This window comes from Mastomys coucha, unplaced genomic scaffold (genome assembly GCF_008632895.1).
Source record: "Mastomys coucha isolate ucsf_1 unplaced genomic scaffold, UCSF_Mcou_1 pScaffold18, whole genome shotgun sequence".
NCBI lineage: Eukaryota > Metazoa > Chordata > Mammalia > Rodentia > Muridae > Mastomys > Mastomys coucha.
In genome coordinates, this window is record NW_022196900.1 from 38,764,645 (window position 1) to 38,781,685 (window position 17,041).

The following is a 17,041-nucleotide window of genomic DNA, read 5'->3' on the forward strand; positions in this document are numbered from 1 at the left end:
TACTTTAAATACACGAAAGGGCAAAGGAGCACATGAAAACTCTAGAAGCCTAAGAGCTATTGACATGGTTTCTACATTCATCAGACAGGACTTGTAGAAAAATGAAAGCTCTACTCAGATCAGGTCAAGGAGGAAAGAGGCTGTTTCCATCTGAAGAGAACAGATATGAGAGAGGTCAAATATTGAACGTCCATGTAAGGGGTGTGATGCAATAGTCAACAAAGGAATGTGCCCTTGATTTTTCACTGTAAAATGAGAAATATGTGCAAAGCTCCACATTTGGTGTAGCAACCAAAACCTTTAATAAGGAAGCAGATGTAAGAAATTAAATGTGAGTATATCAGACACAGCAGACAGGTGCTCTGTGACTTTCAGACAATGAAGTTTTCGTAGCGATGAAGAGTTTTCAGACATCTCATGGGTTCAGGCACTGTGTCAGCATCTTGGCCACTTGAGTTGGAACTCTCATCAAACTTTTAAGAGACTCTTTCACTTTCACATCATGACTGAAACTTTTGAAAAGACCCAAAATTATCCTAATTTAAAAGTTTTATTCCTCGTGTTAATTTTACCTCACTTTGATGAGATTTTTGGGGGCTTGGGGATTTTAGAATGATGGCTTGTTGAGTCTAACATTAGAATAAGATAAGTATTATAGCAAAAATCTTACAAAGATAGTGAACATTTTCATATATCTGTGAGTATTCTACATATTCAGCAAAGGAAATACAATCAAATAAAAATTAATTATTTTTTTGTATATGAATGTTTGGCTACATGTATTTATGTACTAGGCACACATGTGCTTAGTTTTCAAGAAAGTCAAAAAAAGTAGGGATTTGGATCTCTGGACCTGGAGTTAAAGACGTTTATGAGCTTCTATGTGGGGAATGGGGAAAAGATATTAGGTACAATGAAAGAGCAGTTAGTACTCTTAACCAGTTAGCCACCTCTCCAAAGCTGATAAGAGCTCCTCTTACTAAGACAATGTACCTGTTGTTTGTTTTGACGTTCAAAACTCATCTTAGAAAGAGGCAAGTAAGTCCTCTGCTTTATCCAAAATACTGTTTAAGACAATCATTTAAATAACTCTTATTGTTTTTAATAGTAAAGAATCTTAGAGTATCAAAGATGTTCAATATTAGGTATTGGAAGACTGTCAAAATGTTTCCTCAATCATAAACTATATGAACCTGAGATTTTAAGAAATCAATCATGATAATTGTTCATGCCATCTCCTCCCTCCCCCTCTCTGTCTCACTCACATGTAAACAATTTAACTTGAACATCATAAAATATTTATTTGCTCCATCCTCTAACAATTCATAAAATTTTCAATAAGTAGTTTGGTCATCTTACACTAATTTAAGGTTTTACTTAATTTCTCCTTTCTTGAAGGAAATAATACAGCAGAGAGACACACTTTAAGGGGGAGTTTAATAAGTGAAAGAAATAATTGTGTCTAGTCCAGAGAGAAGATTAGAGGTCATTCATCAAAAGGAGGAAGGTAGAGTGTGGAGCAGCTCAAGTGTTTCTATGGCGTTGATTTTAAAGAAGGTTTTATTAGCCCTTGGGGGGGAGTTGATGGAATTATGGTATTAGAATGCCTATTTTTTAAACATGTTAGAATATATCTTCTTTTCAGGTAATTTATTTGCATGGTCCCCTTGACAATTTAAATATAGGTTGTCAAAATAATAATACAAAAATAATTTGTAAATATAATGTGGGGTCTTGAAGAATGTAGAGTCTTCATTATTGATCATCTGTGGCAAATAAGAAACTTTCCTGGAGCCTTAGGTTTTGCCTTAGCAGAGGTTATCTCTCTGTCTGCCTGTTCATTTTCTGACTGTTTGTCTGCCTGACCACTTGCCTCTGTCATCTGGTTGCCTGTTTTCCTATCTGCCTGCCTCTATCATCTGTATGCATGTTTGCCTATCTGTCTATCTGTCTGTCTGTCTATCTATCTATCTATCTATCTATCTATCTATCTATCTATCTATCTATCTATCTACATACTTACCTACCTACCTACCTACCTACCTACCTACCTACCTATCTACCTACCTACCTACCTACCTACCTACCTACCTACCTACCTACCTATCTATGATTCATCTAATCTGTACTGTTTTCTTCTACCTTCCCTGTGGTAAAAGATTTGTTTTAGTTTTCCATTCATCCTTCTCTCATAAAATACTTCCCAACTGTAGCCTCATTCCTTCAACTCCTCTCAGCCTACCCTCTCTCCTCCTTTTCCATTAGACCCATTGTTTTTCTGTTTCCTTTTAGGAAAGAGCAGGGCATCCAGGGATAGCATGCAAACAAGGCACAATAAGATGCAACAACATTAAGTATAAACCTTGGTATCATAGATGGATGAGAGAGCCCAGTAAGAGATAAAGCTTCTCAAGACTATGCAAAAGAGTCAGAGGTACCCTTCCACTCACATTGATAGAAGTTCCACAAAAATTCCATACTACCAACCATAACATGTATGCTGAGGACTAAGCAAAGACCAATGCATGTTCTGTGATTGAAGCTTCAGTCTCTATGAGCCCTTAAGAGCCTTGTTTAACAGATTCTGTGGTCTGTGTTCTCCTGGTTTCCTTGATCTCTCTAACTTCTCCAATCCTTCCTCCTCTTCTTCTGTGGAGTTCTCCAACTTCCATTTAATTTTTGGCTGTGTGTCCCATCAGTTCAGTGAGAAAACCTTTCTGATGTTGACTGGGCTAGACACTGATTAATGAATATAGCAGAGATTCATTAGGAATCATTTCAATGACTTTTTTTGCCCCTAGGATTCTGGGCTATCCAGCTTCTGGTTCTTAATCTTATAGGTAGTGTCATACATGGGCTTCCTCTAGTGGCTTGGACCTCAAATTATGCCTTTCCTTGGTTGGCCCTCTCTCAGGCCACCTTACAGGCAGAACAGGTTGTGGGTTAAAGGTGCTGTAGCTGAGTTGGTGTCCTAATCCCACAGTTGGAAGCCTTACCTGGGAAAAGAAGATGGCTGGTTCAGGCCAATCATTAGTAGGCTCTTTACCCTCCATTAATTGGAGTTCTCACTAGGGTCACCCACATAGTTTTTAACATCATCCTCCAAATGCCACTTAATTTCTGTTATCTCTTTCCATATTCTCTTACTCTGTCACTCCTTTCCCCACCATTAAAGATTAGACTCACAACAAAAGTAGAAGAAATAATTTAAATGTGACTTCTAGGAGTCTGAGGAGGAGGAGTTGAGATTTAAAAAAAATAGATATCCCCTCAATAGCTGGTTTTTTGCTCAGGAAGTTTGTAAGCATTGATGACCCAAGCCAGCAAGTATGTTAGTACCACACCTTATATACCCCTCAGATAGTAAAACACACACACACACACACACACACACACACACACACACACACACACAAATCAAGTTAGCAATGTTTATCAAACAGCAGAACCAACAGGCACTCAGAGTCTCTCTAGTTTCTCTTTACAAGTTACATGCTCATAGAATGAGCAAAACATTTCATAGCTTGGTTTCTGAAAAATTTTTACCATAACTATTCAGAGAAACTGTCAAGACCCATGCCTCAAACTCATTCCTGCCTTCAGTCTTAGTGCCTATCCAATGATGGCTTTGCCAAGTATGTTCATTACAGGAGGAAAAAATCAGTATCCCACGTTCCATGAACAAGATCGGTATGGGCTTTTGGTTCTACTTACCATCTAAAACATCCATTACCTGAAATAGTTATAGATGTGTGGACAAAGACCTAAAAGTTGAATGATGGCAAAGACTGATTTGGAAGCAAACTTTCCAGTCAGTATGAAATGATGGAGAGCATCAGTGGACAAAAGGGAAGACTTGTCACTGAAAACCACAAAACAAACAAAACAGAAGCCTAGGAAGGTCAGCCCTGGAATGCCAAGGTGTTCAGAGAAGAGGTGTCCATTTTGAATGCAATTATAATAGTTCTCAGAATTTACTGTTGTAGATGTAATGTCCTGAATTTGCTAACACTGTTTTTAAAGACAGACAGCAAGGTAAGGAGGGAACTCATTAACCTTTCATGAAACAAGCTGTGGAAATCAAACCCATTGTTACCTGAGGGCTTACCCTGCCTATGCATTGCATGTTAAAGGATCCCACCAAAAGGATTCTGTTCACAATAGATAGAGGTTTTAACACAACAGCATACAAATCATGTGTGTGTGTGTGGGGGGGGGGATATAATATTAACAAAAGAGAAAGCCCTGATATGTTCACAGTAGCTTAAAAGACTGTCTTTGAGCTGCACTTTTATTCATATTTGTGCAAAGGGAATTTAAACTACACTTTTTGTTTTTAGAATGACATTCATTTAAAACTGGATTTTATGTTTGTGAATGAAATAAAATGTTTTGTATAGCTACTTTTAAAATGGATGTACAAAAAGATCACAAATGTAATCAAATGTTATATTTCCATTATGCTAAAACAAAGGGTTATAAAAAGTCAAAATGAAATTTTGTCACTTAAAGTTTTTTCCATTAAAAATAGAAGTATTACATTTCCTTTATGGTGAACATTATATAATTTTATTATCCTTTGCTTTTAAGTAATTGTCTGAGGAGATTGATAGTATGTGATGGATTTGTTGGAATGAAACACTAAGAGAATTACTTAACAGGTCAGAGAGATAGCTCGGCACTTACAAGGAAGCTGCTCTTATAGGAGACCAAGTGAGGTCTATTAGTAGCATCAACACTTGTTGGCTCTCAATGGCCTGGAATTTCTTGATCCAGGGGAATCCAATACCTCTGACCTTTGGGGGCCCTGTGGAAATGTGCCTACTGCTGTAAAGATACATACCACATATACTTACAAATAATAAAAAATAAATCTTAAAAAGTAACAGAATTACTTAAATTATAGAGTTGAAGCCAATGTATTAGAATCTCCCTTCATGATGGCCCGTGTATGGTAAGTACTTCATGTCTTTATGTTTGAGCTTTCTTCCTCTTTTACCAATAAAGAGAAGTTTTGGGTAAAGCTAGTATAGGTCCATGAGTCAAATGTTGACAAGAATGACATTTCCACTCTGATTCTAGTTTCTATTTAAATGGTTTTCAAAATTATGAAAAAACATTGTGATTCATATTTTGACTGATGCTTAACTTAATCTGTAGAAATGAAATCTTTTTGCCTGATTTAGAAGCAAGAATAAGAAATATCTTTGAATTGTTAAAAGTGGTGTACAGATCATTATTTACTGCTTTAAATGTATTCTATTCGATAAAAAGAATAAAAAGTCTAGAAATTATTATCACACTTTGAATATTTAAATCAGAAATTCTGAATATTTCATTGACATCTGAGGCAGATAGTTAGAAATTAAGTTACTTAATATATTTAGGAACTTACATATTTTAATTTGAGCTCTTTAAAATGAGAGACACACTGAATTGTCATAGTAAGGAATAAATTTAATTTTTTTTCTTTAATTATACATTTTTTTGTTGTTTATTCAGGACAGGGTTTCTCTGTGTTGTCCTGGCTGTCCTAGTACTCATTCTGTAGACCAGGCTGGCCTCGAACTCAGAAATCCACCTTCCTCTCCCCCAAAGCACTGGGATTAAAGGTGTGTGCTACCATCCCCCCCGGCCTTATTATACATTTTTATACTAAGGGAAATAAATGCTTTTATTCATATAGTAAATAAATAATTTTAAATAATATCGCTATATACAAAGTTGATTTGGCACAGTGTCCTCCATAGAAGTTTACTCTCAGCTATGTTTTGAAATCTCAAAAGACAACTAGTTACACTATACTCTTGCTAGAAACAGGATGTGGAACTGTCTACAATTCATGTAGTAGTTTTACTACCTAAAATGAGTTGAGTACATTGATCAGTATTTCGTCTTCTAAAGAGGATACAGAGTCTAGGTCATTGGTGTAAAGCACAGTTTGAACTTGTCCAAATCTACTTACTTGAGACAAATATTCATATGTTTGAACTTTATTTTTCTTTGTGTCAGAGTTTTACACATCAGAATTTAATGTATTTTCTTGGGTGTTTCCTCAGATGTCCAATCAACTTTAAAAACTCAAAATAAAGTAGAGTCAAAATACTTAAAGGAAAGTTACGTGCTAACAAATGAATAGTTATGTCTTCTGACTTCAGTTTAAATTATAGAATTTAGTCTTCATTAATTTTCTTTTATACTTTTAACCAAAGCATTTATTTCACATGCAAAATTAGAAATGTTAATTACTAACACATTTAAGAGAAATAAAATATAATTATTTTTTGCCCTACTGCACAAAGATTTGTTAAATGAAAGACCTTGTTAATTTAAAAGCTATTACAGTTATGGTTAATCTTAATAGTTATAATTTTTATTGAGAATAAGTTGCTTAAACCTTTAATTAAAAGTGGAATAATCATTAAAACTATGCCATTTGGAAAGGAAAAGGTCTTGAGTTCAAATAGTTTCTGAATTAACAAGAATCTTGTTAAAATGTAAGCTCCATTATCTTGCATTGTGCCAATTTTCAAGTATCAGTTGCAAGACAGTTTTGACTTTCCCATTTATATAATGAAACAGAGGCAGCCAACGATAGTGTTCAGGTAAATGATACATTCACTGCCACCCAAGGCCCTGTAAACTGCTGCCTTGGAAACTTAACTATATTCACCAGAAACACATTTCCTGGTCCTTGCTGCTTTTGCAAAGACTTTCTTTGGATGGGGTGGAAATGAAGAGGGAATATTCATTCTTAAGGCAATAGTTCATGACACATACCACCAGTTAGGACACCAAAGCATCTTCAAAATGAGTACATTATTAAGCAGAATGCAATCAAATGCTGCACTGATCTAAAGCCTAACTTGCTTCTGGATCCTCTTCCCCTGTTTACTTCCAGTGTTTCATTGTTCTGTAGTATCTGTAGTATATTCTGTATGATGGGTTAACTTTAACCTTGAAAAGTAGCAGACAGAAAGAAATATATAGTGTTAATTAGGAACTGGATAGCTTTTTACATCCCTTCATTTTATGCTTTGTATATTTTATGGATTGTATATTTGAGAAAATTTAAGCATGGAAATTTTTGAAAGAACTTGTCAATCTCTATAGTAACTGTGATTCAGTTTAATTTTAGTAGTTACACAAGCACAACCTATTTTAGGCCACTTCACTCTTCACATAGTGGTTACAATCTCATATTTCTCAGTATGTCAACTCTTGCACTTTCTACAGGGGCTTTCCAATTTTAATTCCAGGAAATTATTGTGTTTTAATTCTTAAAACTTTAATCTTCATCAAAACTCAGAAAAAACCTTCAGTTGTATACTTGGAAACAAATTAAAATAATTTTTCAAGGTTTTGCTTTAGAGACTCTGGTATAACCCCGATTTACCACTCATAGTTAAAATAATGAAGTAAATTTTAATCTGTCCTTTTAAATTAGAGCATAAATACAAATGAGTAATGTCTTAGTAGAATTTGAACCTATAGTATGATATTAAATTTAAAGTTTATTCAAAATGTGAAATACTAGACTTTTTTTCTGATTATGCCTATTAGTAGGATGAAGGACCATGATACTGACTATCATCTTCTCAAAAGCATTAAAAAGAATTGTAGTGGGAAATCCGTGGGCATATCAAAGATCTCAAAGCACATACTACAGAGTGAGATTCAGCGTTAAAGCCCAATCAGAGAAATGTGCTGAGCAGACATGGTAAATGGGGCAAGCCCTCAGCAGATTTTTACCTGTCCTAGTAATTCTGAGGGGAGAGGTAAATAAAAAAATTATGAACATACAAACCTGTGTCTGTATAAAAATGTTCATGACTATACATACAGACAAACACACACACACATACTGAGATTTATTTGCATCTGTATGCCCATACAAGTAACAGAAAACACAAAATTACTTTCAGAAATATTTTGTTCCTTGACTTTCAATTCCATACTGACTGTAGCCAGGAAGGATTCTTTGTTAATAGTTTCAGAAATATTCAGAGTTGTCTACTTTGCCTTACAATTTACATTACACTCTTCACGTATATACTTCATAATAAGCTAAAGCTGCTCTTCTCTAATTTAGTTTCTTAGTCATTACCTGACTCACAATGGCTGCCATACTCCTTTAATTCTTATTTTTTATTAGGTATTTTCTTCATTTATAGTTCAAATGTTATCCCTTTACCTTGTTTCTCCTCTTAAAACACCCTACCCCATCCCACAACCCTGCTTCTATGAGGGTGTTTCTGTACCCACCCACACACCCACCTATTCCTGCTTCTCCATCCCGGCATTCCCCTACACTGAACATTGAGCCTTCACAGATCCAAGGACTTCTCCTCCCACTGATGACTGACAAAGGCCCCCATTTGTCATGCCATGTAATGAGAGTTGTCTTTGTATTTCCCTGGGCAGAACAGAGAAGATGGATGTAAGGGATCGGCAGACAGTTGGTGTAATCAATGTTGCTAAAGGCAGCTGATCAGCTAATTGTTTGGGCCCTGGTTGGAATATGTGATATATATAGTATGGACTGCATTTTTCTTCTAGGGAATGCAGCAGCACGCTGCAGGACATGTCAGATTATGAGGAGAACCTGGACAGGCATCTCTGAAAGCAAATGCTTCAGCTCTCCATGTAGTGGGTGAGGAATGCCAGGGGCCTTCTACTTTTCTTGTTTTTAATGATCAGAGTATGTTACAATTCATGACTGAGTCTGAGAGGAAGGACAAATAAATAGAATCTCTGTGCGTTTTGTTTCCTTCTTTCATAGCATCATGTAGTTCTATGTGGTGTGATGTCGCTGCCACATCCCAACTATATTTCAGTTCTCAGATTCAAGCATCCTAGAGAATTTCCATTTTTTCTTTCTTCTTGTATGACCTTGCCTTACAATGGAAGCAGGACTCACACCTCTAAACATCTATTCTACTCCTCACATAGATCTGAGCCAACAAAGTCTGAGTGGTGTCCATCATTCTTCAGCGTATAAGCAACGTGGCAAAAGAAGAATGAAATGTAAAGAGAGACTAGAAAGTTCTTGAGTGCCAAGGAGTAATTTAAAAACATACGACTTTTAGATAGTTAATAATCTTTGGACTGTCTTATGTACTTCCTATAATATTCTTTTTAAAACTGGAATAGTATTTTATGTCTGTGTTTCTAGCACTTGGAATGCTTAGGCTGAATAATCATGTTGAGTTAGAATAAGACTGACCTTAATAGTGAGCTTCAGGCCAGCTTAGTTACAGAAGGCACTATGTTTATGTCAGCCTTATTTATAATAGCTAGAAGCTGGAAACAACCCAGATGCCCCTCAACAGAGGAAGGGATACAGAAAATGTTGCACATTTACACAACTAAGTACTAGTCAGCTATTAAAAACAGTAACTTTATGATATCCTCAGGCAAATTGATGGAACTAGAAAACATCATCCAGAGTAAGGTAACCCAGTCATAAAAGAACGAACATAGTATTTACTCACTGGTAAGTGAATATTAGGAAAAAGCTCAAAATACCCATGATACAGCTCACGGATCATATGATGCTCAAGAAGAAGGAAGACCAAAGTATGGATGCTTTAGTCTTACTTAGAAGGGGAACCAAAATAATCATGGGAGGTAGAGGAAGGGAGGGACCTGGAAGGGAAAAATGATGGCGAGGGAAATAGGGGGACAGGATCAGGTGTGGGAGGAGATGGAGCAGAACAACAGAGGTTCAGGAGATTGAATGGAGGTATGTAGCAGTGGTGGTTGGGAAACTGCGGGTAGCTACCAGAAAGTCCCAGATGCTAGGAAAGCAAGAGGCCCCCAGGATCCAGTGGGGATGAAATTAACTGAATTACCCAACAAAGGGGAGAGAGAACCTGTAGAGACCATATCCAGAGGTTAGGCATGACCCCTGTTTGAGGGATGGGGGCCACCACTCATCTCAAAAAATTTAACCCAGAATCGCTCCTTGTCTAAAAGAAATACAGAGACAAAGAGTGGAGCAGAATCTTAAGGAAAGGCCATCCAGAGACTGCCTACATGGAGATCCATCCCATATGCAAACAGCAAATCCAGACACTACTGCTGATGCCAAGGAGTGCTAGCTGCCAAAGCCTTGCCACTATAGATACAGGTGCTTGCAGCTAACCATTTCATTGAGCACAGGGGAGCAGGGAGACCCCAATGGAGGAGCTAGGGGAAGGACTGAAGGAGTTGAAGGTGTTTACAACCCCATTGGAAGAACAACAAAATGAACCAATCAGAACCCTCCCCCCCCCCCCCCCCCCCCCCCCCCCCCCGAGCTCCTAGGGACTAGAACACCAACCAAAGAGGACACTTGTAGAGACCCATGACTCTAGCTTCATATGTAGCAGAGGATTGCCTTAGTGAGTCAATGGGAGGTGAGGCCGTTTGTCCTGTGGAAGCTAGATGCCCATGGAGTGGATGGGTGCATGGGGGAGCTCCCTCATAGAAACAGGGGAGAGGGGGTGGGATGGGGGTTTGTGGAGGGAAAATCAGGAAAGGGGATAACATATGAAATGTAAATAAAATGAATGTCCAATATATCTAGCTCTATCTCTGTCTCCATCTATCTATAGAAATATAGTTGCTGAATTCGTTTACTGTGTATATTTATGTTAAAATCACTGTTGCATACAAAAAAGAAAACACCTACAGCAACAACAATAAAGCACCTTTAAGTTAATCTGTTCTAAACTTAGAGTAGTTCAGAGAAGAAGTTGCATTAGGCAAGAAGCTCATGAGCAGGAGTTAGAAAGGCATTTTTGTGTATGAACAGTTTTCACCAATGGGACTTATGAAAGTACCATAAAAGCTAGCCAGCCATATATTAGAAAAGTAATTGACTAATGCTTGTTTCTTTCACAAGATTCCATGATGTTGATTTTTTTTTAATTCTATGGTAGAATTATTATTTTTTAGTTATTTAAAAAAATGCTTAAAATTTTTTCCAACAAAATCTTTTCATCTTTTATGTTTCTTTCAAATTCACTGTAAACAGTATGTAATTCTCTGTAGATATTTAGTCAAGTTTCCATGACTGTCTTCAGCACCCACTTTTGTTTAGCCTCTTCTACCTGATCTGAAACACAGCCCCCTTCCTTTCCTCTGCAGTAATTTTGTCTAGCTCTCCTCTCCCCAGGCCACCATTTTGTGTTTTGTGCAAATGACCTTATTTAGTGGTGAAGAACCCTCTCCAACCAGGCAACATTTGGCCACAGTTGCTCATGTTACATATGACATCATATAGTCTCCATGACTGGATGATATGTTTCTTTAATTCCATGCAGCTACTGGCCACCTTTATTTTGTACCAAGCTAAATACTTTATCCCTTCGAGATTCATAGACTACCTCTATGAGTAGACAAAAATGCATCATCATTAAATGTCAAGCATTGCTACGTTTAATTTGAAAAGAGTATTTTCCTTCAGCAAATTCCTAGACAAATATCAAATTCATCTCATGCAAACCTTCTGAGTGAATGGGCTCCTTTTCACAGTCTGCTCATTGTTCTTGCCAAGAACTTGGAGAGGTTCAACAGGAATAAATTAATAGCAATTTACCTCAGCGATGCCGTCTGAATCCATGTATAATTAATAAGAACACAGCATCTGTAAAGGAAAGAATCTATAAATGTAGTGGGGGAAGTGATGATACAACCAAGAGAGCTTTCTTGAGCTGGAGCCTAGTTTTTAAAAGATTAAATAGGCCTGAGGAGTATAAGTAAGCAATAATTGCACAGCCAGTAATAATAATAATAATAATAATAATAATAATAATAATAATAATAATAATAATAATAGTAAAAACCCATACTGCAGAATATTTCTTTTAAGATTGTCTCCTTCTTCTTGCATAAAAATGGCATTTTTCTTTAAACATTGGCACTCTTCCTTTTATCTTAATCTGCATAAGCCTCACCCATTTTTTTTTTTATATTTTCTTTTATTAACCACTTACTGTTTTTGTCCAAGCTATGTAAAGTCTTTCATAATTTTGAGAGGAACAGTCATGGCTATTCCAAAGACCTCTCAAATTTCACTTTTGAAGGAAATCCTTTAATGTACACTGGAAAGCAGTGACTTCTTTTGTCCTCTATTTATGATCACTGAACATTTTGGTCACAAGGATTAACATACTAAAATATTTAAGTTAAGTAAATGCTACCATTCTAAACTAGAATCATTATGATAAATTATAAATATTTAAATGAAAGGCATAAATATTTATAATGTTTAATAGCAAATACTCATATACACTATCAATTCATTTGTTCTGATATCTTTGCCATTCTCATACAAACTACCATGAATGAATTGGAAAACAAGAAAATTTTTATAGTCCAACACTGAGTGATGAGAAGAAATCAATAATTAAGACTTTATATGAAAAATCCAGGATTTGATGGATGTATTTCTGAATTTTGCATGTCAGGGTTCTGTAGAGAATCAGGACTGATAGAATAAATATACATATATTCATATACATATGAATACATATACACATATATGTTTATTTATGTACACACAAATACACATACACACATACAAATATATATATATGCGCTATTAAGGAGCTTACAGGTTGTGGGACATGTAGTTGAACAATGACAGTTTATCAACAGTGATTATAAGAATGAAGTTCTTGTTCAGACCATGGAGCTGGGTGTCTCAGGAATCCTGGAGTAGTCTCTAATACAAATGAAAGAATGTCCTTGCCAGGGTGAGTGAAAGCAAGCAGCAAAGAGCAAAAGCCTCCTCCTGTCATCTCCATTATATAGAGCACCAGTAGAAGGTGTGGCCCCTATTGAAAGTGGATCTTCCTTCCTCAAAGGAGTCACACTAAGAATGAATCTTCTTACCTTAAATTATTTAATTAAGAAATAATTTCTTACAGATATAGCCAGCCACTTGTGTTTTATTTAATTAAAGATGCAGTCCAGTTTACATTAAACAATAGCCCTCATAAATTCTCCAAACTTAAAAAAAACTAATCACTAATTTCTCAAAGTATTCAAACATTTTATTAACAGAAGTAATCATTTCAAAGCCTTTTAATGGGAAGAGTCTAATAGGAAAATATTCCAAAGACATAACAAAATAAAAACTATATACCACTTTCCTGATATTGATAGTATAAAATACCATGTAAAAAGCAAGGCACAGATCAACTGAAACAATGACAGTACTCTAGAAATTAATCCATACACACACGACAATGTTAAACCCAATAATGGTGACTAAATTTATGATTGAAGGAGGAATAAGTAAAACTAGATTCCTACGTTAGCAAATAAAAAATAACTCAAGAAATTCCTGGATTCTCCATTAAAAACTAGTAGAAGGAAAAACAAATCCATTCAATACACCAAAGAAGTCAAAATTTTTGAAAGATTTTGGGATCATAGGCATGTAAATGTTAACAGACAATGGAACATTTATGAACAACATAGGGAAGAGTAAAAATAATTTTCATGTTATTTACTAGAAAATACTGTTTATTCAGATTATACATGAAATTTAAATGATGTAGTGGTCTGTATAGACACTGTCTAGAAAGGCATCAAAAGGAGTCAGCAGGTACATAAAAGCATGCAGTGTGCAATAATCATCATGGAAAGTAAACAGAAAACTCTTAATGTCTTGTCACCATAGGACTTTATCCGTTGTTAGTTGAGGCAGGGTAGAAAGACAGGGAAAAGGAACCCATCTTTTTACTGTCAGATCATAGACTGTCAGCAACTGAGAGGCAAGAGAAATAGCATTCCCTGTAAGCTGTAAATATTTCAGATGTTAAACAAAAGAGTTAACATTCTTTTTATATGTGTGTGTGTGTGTGTGTGTGTGTGTGTGTGTGTGTGTGTATGTGTATGTATGTATTAAAATAGCAATGATCCCATCTTAAGACCTAAATGCATATGACCTTGGGTAAGCCCTCTTTTCCTTTCCTAAGCTGTTCCTGGGGATCTCATAAAACTTGTTAACAGCAAAGCGATCACACATTCTTTTATCTCTGTGCATTAGACTTTTCACCTATTGTGTTGTCATTTTATTAGGTGCTTTTCAAGAAGCAGTCATTGATAAATGAATGAGGTATGGGAACCCCTAATGCATATATGACTATTATAAAAACTGTGAACTCCACTTCTCTCTTTAGACTACATTCCCAGTGAATGCACACTGCTTTCCTAAAAGCATTTTTTTTCAACCTGATCTTCATGCTTTAGACTGTATTGAAATATTCAATAAAAAATCTTCAGTCGGAATTACAAAACTGAATAGGTTTAAAATTCTTTTTAATTTTAAAGTCATCAGGATGGTTTGTTCCAAGTTGAGCTCTAAAATTCATGGAGAAAACTCAGATGGCTGAGTGTGACATTGAGGAGCTGTATCTCCTCTACCTATACACAAAAACATGGGCATCAACTAGGCAAGAGTGTGGATGTAGAGAAAGGGAATTCACATACACTATTTGTGGAAAACTTGTATTAGTGAGGTCATTGTAGTAAGCAGCATAGGTAACCTTTTAAAAACTAGAGCTAGAAGTTCCATGAGACCCAACTCCATCATTCATTTGCAGAAACTGAAACCAATGAATTGTATAGAAGAATGAAATACTAAAATCAAGATTGATTTTAGTAGGAGGTAGTAGGGTTGTCAAGGCGTCCAATAATGTAAAACAGGATAAAATTACAGGGAGGAATTAATTCTACTGCCTTGTACTATACTAGAGTTACTATGTTGGGTAATAATATGGAATATACTTCAAAATAACCAGAGAAATGCTTCTAAGTTTCTAAACATGTAAAAATGATTGGTGTTCAAGGAGAAGAATAATATCCTGATTTGATTATTATGTACAACACATATCAAGTGAAGTATTATATTACACCCTAAAATATGTTTGCACAGAATGCATTTCAAACATATATTCATTTAAAATATTATTTAAATAAGTTGGTTAAATAAACTTTTATTTATTATGTAAATATTACCATAATTTAAGAGTTTTGGAATTATTCTAAAGGAGTTTTGAATATTTTGGAGCTAGTTACAATTTCTTTTTACTTTCTTTGCTAAAAAACAAATGTCTATCATAAACTGTGCCATCTGAGGGAAGGGGTGAGTCTTCTTTAATGATATATTCCATTATATTTGATGATATTTCAGTTTCCTCTATATCATGTAGTAAGTTCACATTGGTATTCTCACCATTTGAAATACTGTTACATCTTGGAGCCTCAATTTGGTTGTCACTAAAAATAAAGGAGTAGCTTAGTGTCTCCTGCATGCTTATTTTTCCTGACATTAGTCTATTTCTTTTCCAAAACTTAATTTTATGTGTGTGTGTGTATGTCTGTGTGTGTGTGTGTGTGTGTGTGTATGTGTGTGTGTGAGAGAAAGAGAGAGAGAGAGAGAGAGAAAGAGAGAGAGAGAAGAACTATAGAGAGAGAGGGAGGGAGGGAGAGAGAGGGAGCAGTAGATGGAGGTAAATATGAACATACATGTCATGGCAAGTGTATGAAGGTCAGAGGACAGCTTGCAAGTGTTGGTTGCCTCTTCTATCATGAGGATTATAGGGGTCTAACTCAGATAATCAAACTTGGCACCAAGCATTTTCATTTGCCAAGATGGCTTGCCTGCCACATCTTCTATGCCTTTTTATCATTAACTTAAATGTAGAATGTCTTCAAATCGATAACATTTTTCACTGTTATGCTGTGTTGGGTCACACAGCTGTTTTGAAGGTAATTTTAGCTCAGGCAGGATATAAAGCCCTTTATTAACCCCTTTATCCATGTTGACCAGTACTTTAAATGAAGTTGTCATATACTGAATTACTTTAAAATAAAGCAATAATTTAGGTTTTACTCTTCCATTTTTCCTCTTGTACCTTATCTGTTTATCTGATTAAATCTATCATTAGAAGGAGCCAGTGCATTCATTATATAATACTCTGAACCTCGAGATCATTGTGCTGTACAACAGATTGTTAACATTTCTATCCACAAATATGCAAAAATGAGATATTCTGAAAACTAGTGTCATTCAAGAAAGATTTTTAGATATCATTGATTATATTGTGTTTAGACACAATATAATCAACTGTTTTCCAAATTTAGATATATCTGCTATTAACAGGTGATACAAATCAATTTTTCATTAATTTTATTGTTATTCTGATTTTTTCTACTTGCAGAGGTAATTAAATATTTGGTGCCAGCTTCTTTGTGGATGCATATGAATTGTGACTATTTATACTGGACCATCCTTTGCAATGAGTTTTACTATCCAGTCATGATTAACTTTATAAAGTTTATTATACTTTTTGTGCTCCCTAGTAACTTTTGGCTGAGTTAAAGACTTACCTTGCTTAAATTTAGAAATATCCTATTTCCTCTTAACTCATCTATTCAGAACTATGAAATGTCTTCAATTAAACTTGAGTCTGAAGTAGACTAATTTTAAAAATCACATTATCTCTACACCAATACCTAGTTGCTCAAATTTAATTTCCTAAAACCCCAAATTTCCTAATGTCCTGCTACAGCAAATGGTGCATAAATATTTCTTTATTCTCTACCAAATTTTACTTGTCAAAAATCAATCCTTATTCTAAGATCATCTTGTTTATTACTGTTGTTTTACCTCAAGAAATGCACTTCTTGCAACATAATCATTAGTTTAAAAATCTTTCTGTCTTTCCATTTTCATGTAACTTTAGATTTAAATTAATAATATCTAAAGAAAATTTGCTGGGAAAGTGAGATTTGACCACATTATATCTAAATATACCTACCCATAACCATAGCCTATTTGTTTATTCATTTTAGCTTTTAAAAAAATTATTTAATCATTTTCTCTGTGCATACAAGAAAAATATTAAATGTGTGTTATGTTAAATGTATTCCTCAGTAATTTAGTAATTTGTGTTTTAATTATAAAATGAGTATTTTTTTTGTTTTTATTTTAGATATTTTCTTTATTTACATGCGAATTTCTCCTTTCCCAGTTTCCCCT